Here is a 14,418-nt window from a genome sequence, read left to right as displayed (position 1 = left end):
TTTAGAGTACGGATCTAATTTGCACTTGAATTAATTGCCTTTTTTTGGTGTGTGGGTGGTGGGGGGTTGTCAAAGGAGATAACAGTTCAAGTTGTTGCAGTATTGTACTTGTGTTTACATTTCAAAGAGATTCTGTGCAGGTCTTGCGTTTTGGTAGGTGAAAAGGTGTACAGAATGGCAAATTATAAATAATTGCGAATCAGTTGAGCAGTTCACATCAGACACTATAATCGGTTGAGTCTGTGTGTCTGTCCGGATTTGCATCAGCACAGCAATGCGCATCTGATTATCCCGGCGAGCTATCGCGATGCCAGACGAAATCCAGCAACCACGCACACCTCCAGACGAGTCAGCCAGGTAAGAATTCTAAAACTCACTATTCGTTAGCTACCAAAATTAGCACTATGTTTTTTCTCACGCCACATGCAATCTTTTTAAGTATTTGACCGAGAGCATCTCGGGGATAGCTAGCTCAACGTTAAAACCTTCTCTCGAGAGGGTTGAGAGTGTATTAACGTAAAACTAGCTATCTCCGAGCAAACATTTACATACTAGCAAGCATAACGTTTTGCAGCGTTAGCAGAAGGTAGCGTACATGGTTAATAATTTAATTGGACAATTTTAACAATTAAAAAACAATAGGCCAATAGAAGGCCATTGATTACTTGTTTTTAGGGCAGGTGTCTAACGTTACAAGTTAGCAGCCCTGCGGGGTAAATGGAGAGCTGTGTGTAACAGGTTGTTTGGTGATAATTTGGTCGCACCAAAGATGTGTTGCAGCACTTCATGACAGAGTCGTTGCATTTCTAATACTGACTGTACCGTATAGCAGTGTACCATTGTCGTCCATATATAACGTTAACAACCGAGCAGAACCTCCGGTGTGGGGGTACGGATACGGGGAGAGAAAGCTGCGAAACACATTAATTGGTTTCACATAAAATCTGTTGCATTGCCGCACTACGTAGTGCATTTCTAGGTTGTGTGTTTTAGGTTGTTTGTTGTTCTGTGGTGGTGGTTGTTGTTGTCGTTATAGACACAACACAAACGACTAGCATCCATCTGCCTGCCTGACGTTTTCTGATTCTGAGAATGTTAAGAGTAGGACAGTTAGGATGAGGCCGGAGAAAAGTTGATACGCCAGAAGGGCACTTTGTGCTATTTCATTCAATTGTATAGGTTCAAAAGAACATGACTTGAAAGTACACGCAAAAAAAGTCGTTAGGAGTGGTGGAACTTCCCCCATCCCCCCCTCCCTTTTGCTTTGGGTGTCTGCGCCATTTCAAAGGAGATTAATAACAGAGACTGTAATGCCCCATAAGGCCGTTTCAGCAACAATCTTTTTGCTCAGTGTCAGTTGAAAATATTAAATAGAGGAGATAAATCTCTCTACTGTCTAGATGACGTCTGATCCAGCACGGATTAGGATTTAATAAAACAACTACAAAAGAAATCCAAATATGAATGTTAAGGCCTAATCATTCTTATTTCTTGCATTAAGCATGATTCTACATGAAATATGTATGTAACTTTGATAACCCACCCCCAGATTAATCCCTCAATCTATTTGTCCCATTTTAACAATATCACTATCTGATCACACTGTAATTATTATATGGATATATAAATTAGCTGCCTTCAAGTCAGCTCTTCTCAGAAGCTGTGATGGTAAAATACACTTCCACGTGTGACTTGTCTCCTCTGGGTGGGAAGTTAATGGAGCGAGACGTGCCAACTCTAGGTACTCAGGCAAATATGAAAATCAATAAAGTTTTTAGAGCGATACATAAATTATATTGCAAGGACCCACTAGCACTGATCAGAATTCCTCAGTGATGTCATGCGAGAGCCTGAGCATTAAGAAGATAGAGATGACCATTAAATCTCTACTGAAGTCACTTCAATCGCTGGATAACAAAAAAAAAGTAGTACAATTGTGGAAACTGTAGAGTTCTTTTTCCATGAAACCTCTAATTGTAAGTTTGTTTTCATGTTCTATTTGATTATTTTTTTTTTATTCTATGTAAAGATTACTGTCGTATGTTTTTAATTTATGTAAGTTGGTACACTGGATGTTCATGTGCTACTACTGTTTACCTCATTCTTTTGTATACTGTAATTGCTAAATATACAATTTTTTACCATATATATATGTATTATTATTAAGTTTTTCTTAAGATACAGAGATGACCCTCAATGGCTTACGGTCGGTGGCTAAATTGTAAGATGTTGCAGTGCATTCCACAGGGAGCAGATTTGTTTGGACACAACCAAACTAATGAACGATAAAACTGAGCCCTGGATTATCCAGCTGTCTGGTTTGTGTCAGAGATGCCGTGATTCAGAATGGTGTCAAGCCTGAGGGGTAAAACAGGATGACTAGCAATCGAACGGGAAAGGAATTTAGATCATGACGTGCAGTGAACCTCAGGAGAGTGTTAGGTCTTCCCTCCAATCGCATGGAAATGAGCGTTCACTCTGCATAATTGTGATTTGAGATTCATTCACGCGTGTAAAAAAAAAAAGAAAGAAAATAAGGTAGTACACGGTTTAAAAATAGCTCAGAAAGAACAAAAATAAATCAGCTGCATGTGGCGTGTTGCTTTATAGTCGCTGTAAAAACGCATCACTGAGATCTCATCCGTCTCTGGTATCATCACGGCTTTTAAACTGCCAAAGAGACGGGTTACAACTTTGCTGTAAATACGATAGGATGGTAATTGGCGCACCGTTTTGTCGTCCTGTGAATTATTCATCGCCAGGAAGAGAAGTTCGTTCTTGGGCTGCTGCTGCTGCTTCTAAAGTTACGGCTCCAGACCTGCCTCGTCTTAAACGGTCCAAAGAGAGATTCATCATTTCTTCTCTTTGGCTGTCAGATCAGGAATACATTAAAGGGAGTGTGAGGATCAGCTTGGGAGATAAACACCATATTTATAATGCCCAGGGAGAGATGATGGCAGCTGATAATTTGCTCTCTTGATGTCCGACCCGACGCTGACTCTGGTTGGCGGCGTGATGGATGTTTACCAAACCTATCAGGAGAGAACAGCAGCCTGCAAATGAGCAACGGTCGAAACACGTCAGAGACGAGAGGACTTAGTGTTTAGGAGGTGTCGCTCGCTAGCTCATCCCCAAGATCTCCACATATTGCCAACATTTTAGTGTCTTGCGCAAAGTGTGTGATTGTGTGTCCTGTATCTGTGTGGAGGTGTCGCGCTACTTAAAGTAATGTCTTTCACACCAAGAACTAGGCTCAACCCCAACATCTCCACATATTGAACAGGAAACCCTCCTAAGAGGAAAGAGACAAGAGGAGAGAGGTGGCTGGGATGGGATGGGAATCTGCTGAGTCAGCTAGGCCTTGTCTTATTAACACTGTCTCCCATCCAAGACGGTTTGGACGAAAGAGAGAGAGAGTACTCTGTTGTAGGATTAACAACATGATCTGCCAATACAACCCTAACCTTTTACTGTCTGATGGGAATAGCTCAGTGTTATATACTGCATTGGACTGCAGATCAAGAGCTCCCAGGTTCAGATCCCCCTCTACACATCGGTTTGAATAAAAGCACCTGCAGAAATTAGATTCTTGTTGTAGTACAAGAGTCCTAGCCTGGCATCGCCAGACCAGTTCGCAAATGTGTATTAGTTTGTAACCTCTCAGATCTGTTTTCGATTTCCAGAGGGTGTTATCAACAGGTGCGCTAGAGCACAGATTAGGGCGATTCTAAGGGCTCTGGTCAGGTCAGGGGCCCACCAGGGGCCCCATATTTCCTGTATGATTTGAGATTTTAAGGGTCTGGAGTACAAGCCAGTGCCCTAGACACCTCGCTCATTTGTTAACAGGAAAGCTGACCCTACCCATGACAAACCTACTATACCCAGTACACTCTAATCTTAACCCCAAATTAACCTCCAATCTCCTTATATTTGAAGTAAATTGACACATTTTAAAAGCTTTAATCTCAGTTGGGTATACACTAGGATGTACAACCTTAGCAAAATGTAGAACATTCTTATGCATAACAGTACCAGTCATTCCACTCATCTCACACAAGGCTTTTGTTAAATTATTTCTTAGATTCTAAATTTGAGTTATTTGCCTTTTTATCACAGCCGTTTCATCTCAAACTTCGCTTTAGTATTCACAAACAAGAAATCTCTTTACTAGTCCTCTGTTCATTATATATTTTATTTTATTCTTAGAGATATTTAACCTTGGAACGTTGCTTCATTCTGCGCATTCATTTAATGGAACAGGCGAACCTTGCATCTCACAACCCTCTAGGCCCAAGGCTTTGGCTGAACATTGCACATTGGATTTTTTGCTAAAAGGCTGACCTTAAAAAAAGACCTTAAGTGGATGTTTTTGAAGCAGACAATCTATAATCAGCATAACAAGTCCTCAAACATATATCATATAGGTCTAATAATCAAGTATTTACAAAAGAATGCTGGGTTAGAAACATTGTGAGACTTGAATTATAATGTGTCTGTGCGGAAGTCTCCTGGCTCCTACATAGTTAACTTTGTCAGGCTGATATTGGACACGGATGCCCCAGAAGCTCAGCAGTTATGAATGGAAATCACTTTGCTCTGTCAATCATGACGGCATTTGTTTGTTCCCAGGTTTTTCCTCTGCGATGATTTACAGTCGCGGGGCATAAAAAATGACCAGTCACATAAATCATACAGTGGCGTGATGAAAACTCTCCATTAATACTGTAAGTTGCATTTCACGCTGATAAGACCCATGTTTATGCCTGTGTCTGCTGTAGTACACACTGTCTTCAGCCCCCCCTCTGCGCACACACACACACACATTACAGTGCAAAACATGAGGTAATAAAAGTGTGCATGTTCATGTGTTGGTATGCATGTCTGTGAGTTTTAAGAGCAGGGTATCCCTTAAATATCCCCATTTCAGTGGCAGTAAACTACGTTTAATCCAAGCTGCTAGCCACAGCTCAAAAAGGCATGTATTTTGTGCTCAACCCCCCCCCCCCCCCCCCTTTTCTATTTTTGCTGATGTGAGATGTCTTCCTGGCGCCCCTCCTACAACATTAATTAATACTACACCTTGTGATAGATGACCCCGCCGCGAGCTATCTACCTCCCATTCATCACCGCATCGTGGGTAGAAGATGGAACTCAAAACTCTTTTCTTTCTCCGCTCCCCTCCTCTGTTTTCCTGTCTGACACGAAACAAGCGTGGTGTTCGTTGAACCACTAAAGGCAAGCGGTGGATTTTTTACAGAGTACACGTTGGGGCAAACCGTACTGATGGGCCTTTTGATCCATTGCTGGCGATGATTGATTAATTCTCTGTTAAGCGGTAAAGAATGCTGTGTTTATGGATGATGCATTGAGTTGTGATGAATTCGTTATGTTTGCTCTGGGATGAATGATTATCAATAAGCGTTGAAAACTTCATCACATTAAAAGAATTTGGTGTAAAACAAAAATGTTGTTGTGCTGTTGTTTTACACTAATAATACTATACTGCCGCATTGCAGTACCTCATCATGTGAAATGTCATTACAGTAGCCACACTAGGTGCACTGTCATTTGGCTGCTAGTGGTACTCAACAGTGCACCAAGTATATGTGTAAAACTTTTTCTGTTCACACATATTGCAATGTTTTAATTTAACAGACACTTTTATCCAAAGTTTGATCATGTTTTAATGGCGTTAAGTCTAGAATCCCATCTGCGCACGTCTCCGTAAATAAGTTTGAAGATGCATCACTTCCAAAAGACCCCCGACCGATGCCATGTCAGTCACTCTCAAACATCCAACTGTCACTGTCACTCACATCCAGCCGACGCCGCATGGCGCCCCCGGGCTAGACGAACAATGAGTTTGGGATTAACTCAGATGGAACCAACACAACGTGTGATAATTAACACATATTGACAATATGTATTTATATACTCTGACTCATTTGGTGTTCCCACCGACAATCTGTCTCTCAGAGATTCTCAAATAGCCTTGAAATTGCTCTATAGCCTGTGGCTGTGCCGTGTCTTTGCAGCCCCCTTTTTTGTTCTTTTTGTTAAGTTTCATTACCGACCTCGCTCCGTAATTGTCAACTACTTACAATTTACAAGATCTAAAAACAAAACAACCAATCTATTTAATCCGCCATTTTCTCTGTGCTTCCCCTACCAATGCCATTTCTCCCCGACCTGCCCTGCTCAGGAAGAAAAGGTGACAGATCTGTTTAACAGTGTTGGGACGTAGCCACAGCTTCAATGACAACTGACCTCTAGGAAAATGAAGTTGGGCCTTTTAATTACATGGCTGGGATGCCGCCTCTAATGATTATCTGCTAGTACTGCCAATCTGATACAGATTGAGTTCGCCCCTGAGACCGCAGAGGGGGCGTGGGGGGGTAATGCATCTGTCTTCCGTGTGCGTTTCCAGATGGCGACCGGACACCACCCTGACTCGAGAAAAAAGTGTTCTCTGTGACGCCTATCTCAGTTGAATGTGTGGGGGGGGACATGGTTATGGTGATTAAGATGTGTGATTCTCAGTTTGTTTTTTTTCCCCCCGTCCTGCTCCCAAGACGCATCACTTATCTTCTGATCTAATTATAATCGTCAGTTTATTAAATCGGCATTTTTATTGGACTGTTACTTGTTAGCAGTGTTGTTAGTTTCCAGTTGAAGTTATACTAGAACGTTTATCATATTTGAGTTAGTCTACAGAGGAGAATCACAAACCCAGGAATTACTTGGTGTGGTCTTGCACCGTGTCACGTGATGACAGTATAAAAACACTTCGAGGATTTTGCTCACTTTTTTTCTCTGGTAGTCTCTCACTAGCTCAACCCCCACACGCACACACACACACACAAACATTGAAAAGGCGTCATTTTGAAAATGCAAAATCTACTATTCTGTGATTGAGGCACTGTTCATTCCTGAGGGAATGTTCATTCATCTCTTCTCTACCTTTAATGTCTGTATCGAAAAAAAATGATACAAATTAGATTGTACGTTGGCCCAAATTGACATCAATTCGTTTTGTGATATATGCAAGAACTAAAACCTATGATGGCGCATATTAATTGGTAGTAATTACTAATCCCTAGCACTGTAGAAAATTGTTTCGGGCAATTTGGTAGACTGAAATGGTAATTAGGTTTGCCTCTTATTGATTGAGCTAAACTGTGGATTAGTTGGCTAGCATTCATTGTACTGTGTCGGTCTTTCTACTTTGGAATGGCTCACTGCTATTGGTTCAAAAACACCTACGTAGCTCTACAGGAGTCGTATCACATGCATGACGAAACACATCAGAGGAAGGACAGGAATGGCTTTCAGAGAAATAGTAATATGGAAGTACATTGTATTATACTGACTGGATTCCATGTGTTCCTGTGGTTCCGTCCCTTCAGGAACGGTCGCCCGGTTACAAGTCTTTCACTTGAAAGCCTAATTCACCTGCTGTCACAGAAAATGGTATGGGCTCACCTCTGCTGACTTGACTCAGAACAATACCCAACTGTAGGGTTGTGGAATGGGATGATTGAATGCGATGGCAGAACAAACATGTTGTTCCTTTTAGATTTAACATATTACTGAAGAATGTGTCATGGAAGTACATTGTATTATACTGACTGGATTCCATGTGTTGCTGTGGTTCCGTCCCTTCAGGAATGGTCGCCCGGTTACAAGTATTTCACTTGAAATGTGGGTTGAATTGTGGGCGTTTGTTCAGAACCAATCCTCGGACGAACCAGAGGAACCTCGTCCAATTAGACCGCTTCTGCTCTGAAGCCCTCCGTCTTCCCAGCCAATTAACACATCTCCGTCTCCCCTCATCTGAGACCAGTCTTTTAATTGGGACAAAGAATTGGAAGACGTCACCTGATGTTGTACCTCTTGACTGCAACCGGCGATGTCCCCTCCTCCATTCTAAGCCGTCGTTTTCAGAATGGCAGCCAGTCACGTACAGTAAGCCATGTAGAGTGACATGCTGTACTGTATACTACAGTATATTCTTAGACGTCAGGGTATAGCTGGAAGTTTGTTCTTCTCAGGCACATACACGGGCCCTTCATGGATGACCTTGTGTGTCACTCACAGCCATTTCACACATCCTGTATGGTAGTTCTGCTGAGTACCATGTGATCTTCCAGTGTTCACCTACCAGAAGGCAGTTCTTTCCCCATCCCACTCGCCCCAACGGTATCACCCCAGGAGAAGCAAGGCGAAGCACAACAATAAATACCAATAACGATTCACATCTGAGGCAGTGAAATGTAGCACATTGTTGCCATTTTATGTTGCCCAGCTCCTGACTTTGTGTGCAAGCGCTCGGTCTCTGAAAACCCTTCATGATATGGAATTGATTTCCCAGAGAGAGAGAGGGAGATAATTAGTCTTTGTCGCGCTGTGGAAGGAATGTGCAAATGGGCTGTTAGTCTCCTCCTCTCAGTTACAGCGTGTCCTTTCTCCCTCCTGACTCACTGTCAACTGGTGAAAGGGAAGTTAGACACGGACAACATGATAACCCTCCAACCGCCTTCGCCACCTCTACTACCATGCCCTCCCGGTTCTCTTCTAACTCACTGCAGTTACTCAGCCATTAAAGACACAGAAACACCTTGATTAGAGAGAAGGAGATCAAGGGAGGGAGGAAAGAAGCAAAAGGAAGAAGGTATGAAAAGAGCATTTAAACACTTGGGAAGAGCAAAGAAATTGATTACAGCTTTGTGAAGTCGAGGGAAAAAAAACAAAAAAAACGTTGACTTGAAGGAGAACCACTTGTGTCTTAATGTGCTGTTGGTTTATTCATTAAGTCGTTACAAGTGCCATGGGGGTCACTGAATTGACATATCCCCAAACCCACCCATGGGACATGTTTAACACTGAGATGCAGCTACCAGAAGGCCAGGCCCACGCGCCAGTGACGACCTAGGATGCTACCTTGCCTCTCGAAACTACACGAGCGACAGGAGACCCTCCCAGATGAAGTCTCTTGCTGCACGGCATTCAGACTCATGAAGCCCAGGTACCTGGGGACACACAACCTCTTCACACCCCTCAACTGCCAAACTTGTCTACATTCCTCCAGTTTTAAACTGACGCTCCTGGAAACCCTCATAAGTTGGGGGCGTGTTGGGATTTTTAAGCACAACCAATTCCCCATTAAAGAAATCGTTGGATGGGCTTTGTCAGAACGCCAGCTCTGGTGACGGTGTATGGCTGTCGAGGTGGTGTGCTTGACAGATGGGCCTGGTTGATATCAGCCCAAATGCTTATTCCCAGCATATGAAAACCAGGCCTTGTATCACTGATGCATCAGATGTAGAAAGACGTGCTTCGTGATTTGGAAGCGAAATTCCAGGTAGAGAGTGGTTCTGTCTCTCTCTCTCCCTCTATTGAACTTGCACCACCTGTTATCAATCCTTTTGAAATGCCGAAGGGTCTGTGCTCCTCTTGGATGTAAAGCATGCATGCTGTGTCGTTTCATTCGCATCCTGGAAAGCCAAGAAGTGATGCCATTGTGTGACAAACCAATATATATAAATCACAAGATCATTAACTGATGCCTAATGCCCAGAGATGATGGGTTGGACTGAGTAACATGAAATAACCACATGGTTCCAATACAGGATCTTGCATATCAACCATGACCACAGGCTAGAAGCAAACAGATATCATTAACATTCAGCACCTAGAAACTTATGGCAGATGCAAGTTCCTCAGTAAAAAAAAATCTGGCAGAAAGTATTTATCATAAGTGGGTAGAAATGCAGATTGGTTGTATTTTCTTCTCTTCTCCATGTTAAATGTGTGTGCATTTGCTGTGAGAAAGGTCCAGCTGCACAAACGTATCATTATTATACTTATTTGCGGCCGCAGAATACAAAAATGATGGCGGTCGAAATATCGTTTGAAAAACTCAATGCTGCTTTAATCCTCGACCAATCAGACATTTTCAGCGAAGCAAGGTCCATCCCAAAGGTTCCTGTATTTTGGAAAGTACTAGTGGTGGATCGGGAAATCAATAGTTCCTTCTTTTTTAGTCCCCGAAACTCAATTCAGTTCCTAGTTCCTGCAGTGGAAACGCATCTGTCTGTGAACGTGAGAAAGAGCCCTCTTTACGCGGGATGCGAAACAGGTGTGCTGAATGCATATCGCTGGCTTGTAGCAGTTTTTAATTTGAGTCGGCACCAACTGTTGGATTTAGCAGCTCCACTGTACCTATCTGGCAAGGAGGCTCATGTTAAATCTGTCTGGAAGGGATTGGAGCCAACAAGGGCGAACCACGCTGCTCCCTGTGCGCTGACAGACTCAGCCTAATTCACCTGCTGTCACAGAAAATGGTATGGGCTCACCTCTGCTGACTTGACTCAGAACAATACCCAACTGTAGGGTTGTGGAATGGGATGATTGAATGCGATGGCAGAACAAACATGTTGTTCCTTTTAGATTGAACATATTACTGAAGACTGTGTCATTGCATATATTTGTAATAAATGCAGGCCTTGGGAGTCAGTAATTGATCAAAGTTGCTTATTGATGGTAAGTTTGGGACTGTTTTGATTGTGCAGTGGGAGAGACTGGGATTTAAACAAAACCATGTGCACAGTGTCACCTAGAGGTCCTCGGGAGAAGTGCACGTAGAGGTTTTCCCTGAGTGTGATGGCCACAGACTGCATAGAGCATCTCACTAGAGTTACAGCAGTAACACTTTTCAGTGTGGGGTCGGGCTTATAAAGTAAACCCGTTTTTCCTTTGCCTGTTTGGCAGTGACAGAAAGTATGAACAAACACAACAGCCTTTGACAGTTACTTCCAACTGAAAGTTACTTCCAATTTTTTTTTATCCTAACAATTATGATCTGACCTGATCAAGCTTCGTCTCCTCCTGTGTCATTCACATCAACTGTAAAGCGCCTCTCTCTCTCTTTTTCATTTACGTTCCATGTCTCTCTCTCTTTTTTTCATTTACTCTCCATGTCTCTCTCTTTTTTTCATTTATTCTCCATGTCTCTCTCTTTTTTTCATTTATTCTCCATGTCTCTCTCTCTGTCTCTCTCTCGTCGGTGCTCTTCTCACAGAGGTAATTAGTGCTGAGGTGGTTTACGCACAGTGTTGGGGTGGGATAATTGCTGCAGATGTGACTCTAACCAGGCATGTAATCTCCGTAGAAACCACTGTTTGGTGTGTGTACGTGCGAGAGTGACACACACACACGTTTCCCCGCTCTACATTGCGTGTTGCCCACCGCACAGCGGTTGGTCCCGGCCCACTTAATGCTCGTGAGATGAAAGGCATAGGCTGTCGCAAACTTGGTCCTTTGACTCGTTTTGCTGTCACTCTCTACTCTATAGTTTGTATTCAACAAACGGTACCAGACAGAAGTTGACACCTAAATAGGATTTAATGCAAGCGTGATCCTCTCCGATGCCGCACAGCCCCACTCTTATGTTCTGTGGTCAGAGACGAGGGGGGAAAAGACTGTGATTAAGTGCAACTGTGAGGTCCTAAGGTTCTCTCTGCCCAGAGCAGACTGCAGCCTACAGGTACATTTCAGAAGCTGTACTGTAGAACCTTAGTTATGGCCTGTCAGGTGTAGTGTGAAGTGTGGCTGTGGAGACTCATCTGGAAGGTTCCGATTTACTGGCAGTGCCAGATAGATCTACATCTCCCCCTGTTGAGGAAAAATCAGATTGCAGTCTCCGGCCAGTGAGAGAAAGAAACTATGGAAGTGTTAGTCACAAAAAAAACATCATTGTTTTTTTCTTCCCGGGCTTGGATTTGAGCAAGGCAACATGTCGTGTAGGTTTTGAAAAGGACCCCTTTATCTAAAGATTTTCACACAAAAACACCTGCCTTGGCCCATGGCTTGATATCTGAGTGGGCGTTGTTAACAGCAGTATTAGGCTACATTTAGTATTTCACAAAAGCCTCTATGCCTGTTTGAAATGTCAAAACAAAAAACAGCTAATTTGATGGGAAAGATCTCCAAATTAATCTTTGCCAGGAGTAGGAACGTTTTTAATTTACTTTTGTCCACAGATTCCTCCCTAAGGGCGTTCAGATAGCATTACTGTGTGTCACTCAGTTTAGTTTGAGCGTCTTTTTATGAGACATTCATTGGCCCAATTAATTAACTTGTTTTAATATCTTCCTTTTTCAGGCGATGAACTGAGCTCCAGTAATTGTGTCTATTAAAGCATTCAAATAATAAAAAAAAAGTATTAAAGAAAATCTTGTAGAACAGCTTGAATGACAATGACTTTGCGCCTTATCTAAAACCGATTCAATAAGTGCGTCAACCCCAAACCAAGCCATCCACACAGTCGTTTGACAACAACAGCCTTGTGTTTACAATTCAGAGATCATCATGTATAGGTTAAATACCTTGTATGTAATATACCTTGAACTTGAGCAGAACATGTCACTGAGACAAACAGTTTCTGAGTTTTCTGAATGATGTTAACGAATGGAATCCTGCTTGTCTCAAACTGTGTTGGTGTTGGCAAAGCATGTCACGTCTTTATCGAAAACAAAGCGTGGCACAATGAAATGCCTTATGACTGCCTCCTGGTTTTCTATGAATAGCGTGTGCACACTTTCGTTTAATGACTTCTAACAATAAAAACGTTGGCGGAATTATGAGTTTATCAGGCACTCTACAAGCCCCCTTTTCTGCATTCTGAAGCCTGATGACTACTGAGCGCCGTGGCTTATTGGAGTTCAGTTTTAACTACGCAGCTGTTTGTTTCTTCAGAAGGTTTTGGAGGAGAGGAGTATTAAGATAAGCTATGATTTTAATGGGCTGGTGTGTTAATGATCTGGGTTGAATGTAAGGAGTGGGAGTGTGTGTGTTTCTGCAGGTGTGTGTGTGTTTCTGCAGGTGTGTGTATGTGTTTGTTTCTGCAGGTGTGTGTGTGTGTGTGAGTCGTGTGCAAGTTAGTGGGTCTGCCCTTTGAGTTAAGTCATTATTCGCCGTGATGTTTGTTCATCATTATATAAAAGATGCAAGCATGGCACCTCTGACTGTGCCAGTGTCAACACAGCAGCCATCAATCTTACTTTATCACAAACATATGGAGCCAGACATCAGTGTATCTTGTACACAGTTCAAGCCACATACTGATATTCTGCAACAAGGGAATGAATTGTTCAAAGATTAACAGCCATATTTTTTTGTCTGGTCCCATTTATCGTATAGTTAGTGGACTAACTGCATTTTTGGTAACAACAAAATACTAATTTCAGCTGCATGGTTCATTTTTAAAAGGGTGTGTGTTAAGGCTGTAAGAACTAAACCGTAATCAGCAGAATGCAAATGACTGGTTTGATTGTTGCTTATGCTGCACTTCTATACCAAAGGCTGCGATCAATTTTGTGGCCTTGTCTGTTGAGGGGTGGTGTGTGTGTGTGTGTGTGGGGTTGTAAAGGTCTGTATTCTTGCATTCCCAGGGATATCATTTCTGTTTTGCATGTGTGCGTGCCTGCGTTCGAATGTGTATAAATCAGCACCGTCTCATATCTGAAAGGGTGTGTGTTATTGCACACACAGGACATTCCCACTTGTGCTCTCCCTGCTCTGCATCAGAAGGTTATCATCAGCCCTGCCTGCCTTCACAGAGCGCCCCGCCCCTCCGGGACTGCCCCTTTAATCAAATAATGAACGCTCGAGCGTGCAAATCGCAAGGAAAGTGACATTCCCTTCACTGCCCGCTACGCCTCCTTCTCTCCCTTTCTCGAGGGAGAGAAAGTCACCATGTCTTCAGGATGTGAGTCGGTGAGAGGCTCCATCATGTGGAGTTGATGAAGAGAATGTGTGGCTTGTTAGATAGTTAGCCTTTAGCGCTGAAGTAACCCTGCAGACCAGACAGAGGTGTCCTTTTCAGGGAGTAGTTCCAGGAAGCTGCTGGATGGCCTAGGAGAGGCCATACCTAGGAGACTAGCTTCCCATCAAAGTGATCTTCTGTGGAGGAGGGGGGTGGGGGGGTAGGGGACGTTTGTGTTTTTGTAGTGCATGCTGGGTAGTGACTCGGGGCTTTTTCACACACACACACAGTACCCATGTGTGAGGCATTCCTCAACTCCCACCTCAACACACACACTTTTATAGACCCCACACACACACACACACACACACACACACACACACACACAAGCTCATAAACTGTTCAAATTGGTCAAACATCTACCCCATAATATCAGGCCTTTGGGATGATTGCTAGCTTTTTACTGGTTTTGTAGCTTTCAAAATGTTTTAAAGTATTCTTTCCGGAATTAATAACATCATAGATGATGTTAAGTAACATGCTAATTAACAGCAAATACCAGTAGCTATTTACTTTAACTATCTAACTTTTTGTTATATTTGCTAACTTTATTTACTAACTATTATACAATCACACTTGGATTACTGACTAAT

General features: G+C 42.8%; 1 long non-coding RNA gene across 1 annotated transcript; it reads left to right on the top strand.

Moving 5' to 3' along the window:
- The first annotated feature begins 312 nt into the window (after window positions 1-312).
- Window positions 313-5,455, top strand: LOC124483669. The gene is made up of 3 exons (XR_006957887.1): window positions 313-357; window positions 4,630-4,724; window positions 5,090-5,455. It is a non-coding gene; the product is annotated as an uncharacterized LOC124483669 (long non-coding RNA).
- Window positions 5,456-14,418: the final 8,963 nt, after the last annotated feature.

The sequence above is a fragment of the Hypomesus transpacificus genome, chromosome 21 (genome assembly GCF_021917145.1).
Source record: "Hypomesus transpacificus isolate Combined female chromosome 21, fHypTra1, whole genome shotgun sequence".
Classification (NCBI taxonomy): Eukaryota; Metazoa; Chordata; class Actinopteri; order Osmeriformes; family Osmeridae; genus Hypomesus; species Hypomesus transpacificus.
The sequence above is the reverse complement of the archived record's forward strand: the minus strand, read 5'-3'. Positions and strand labels throughout refer to the sequence as shown.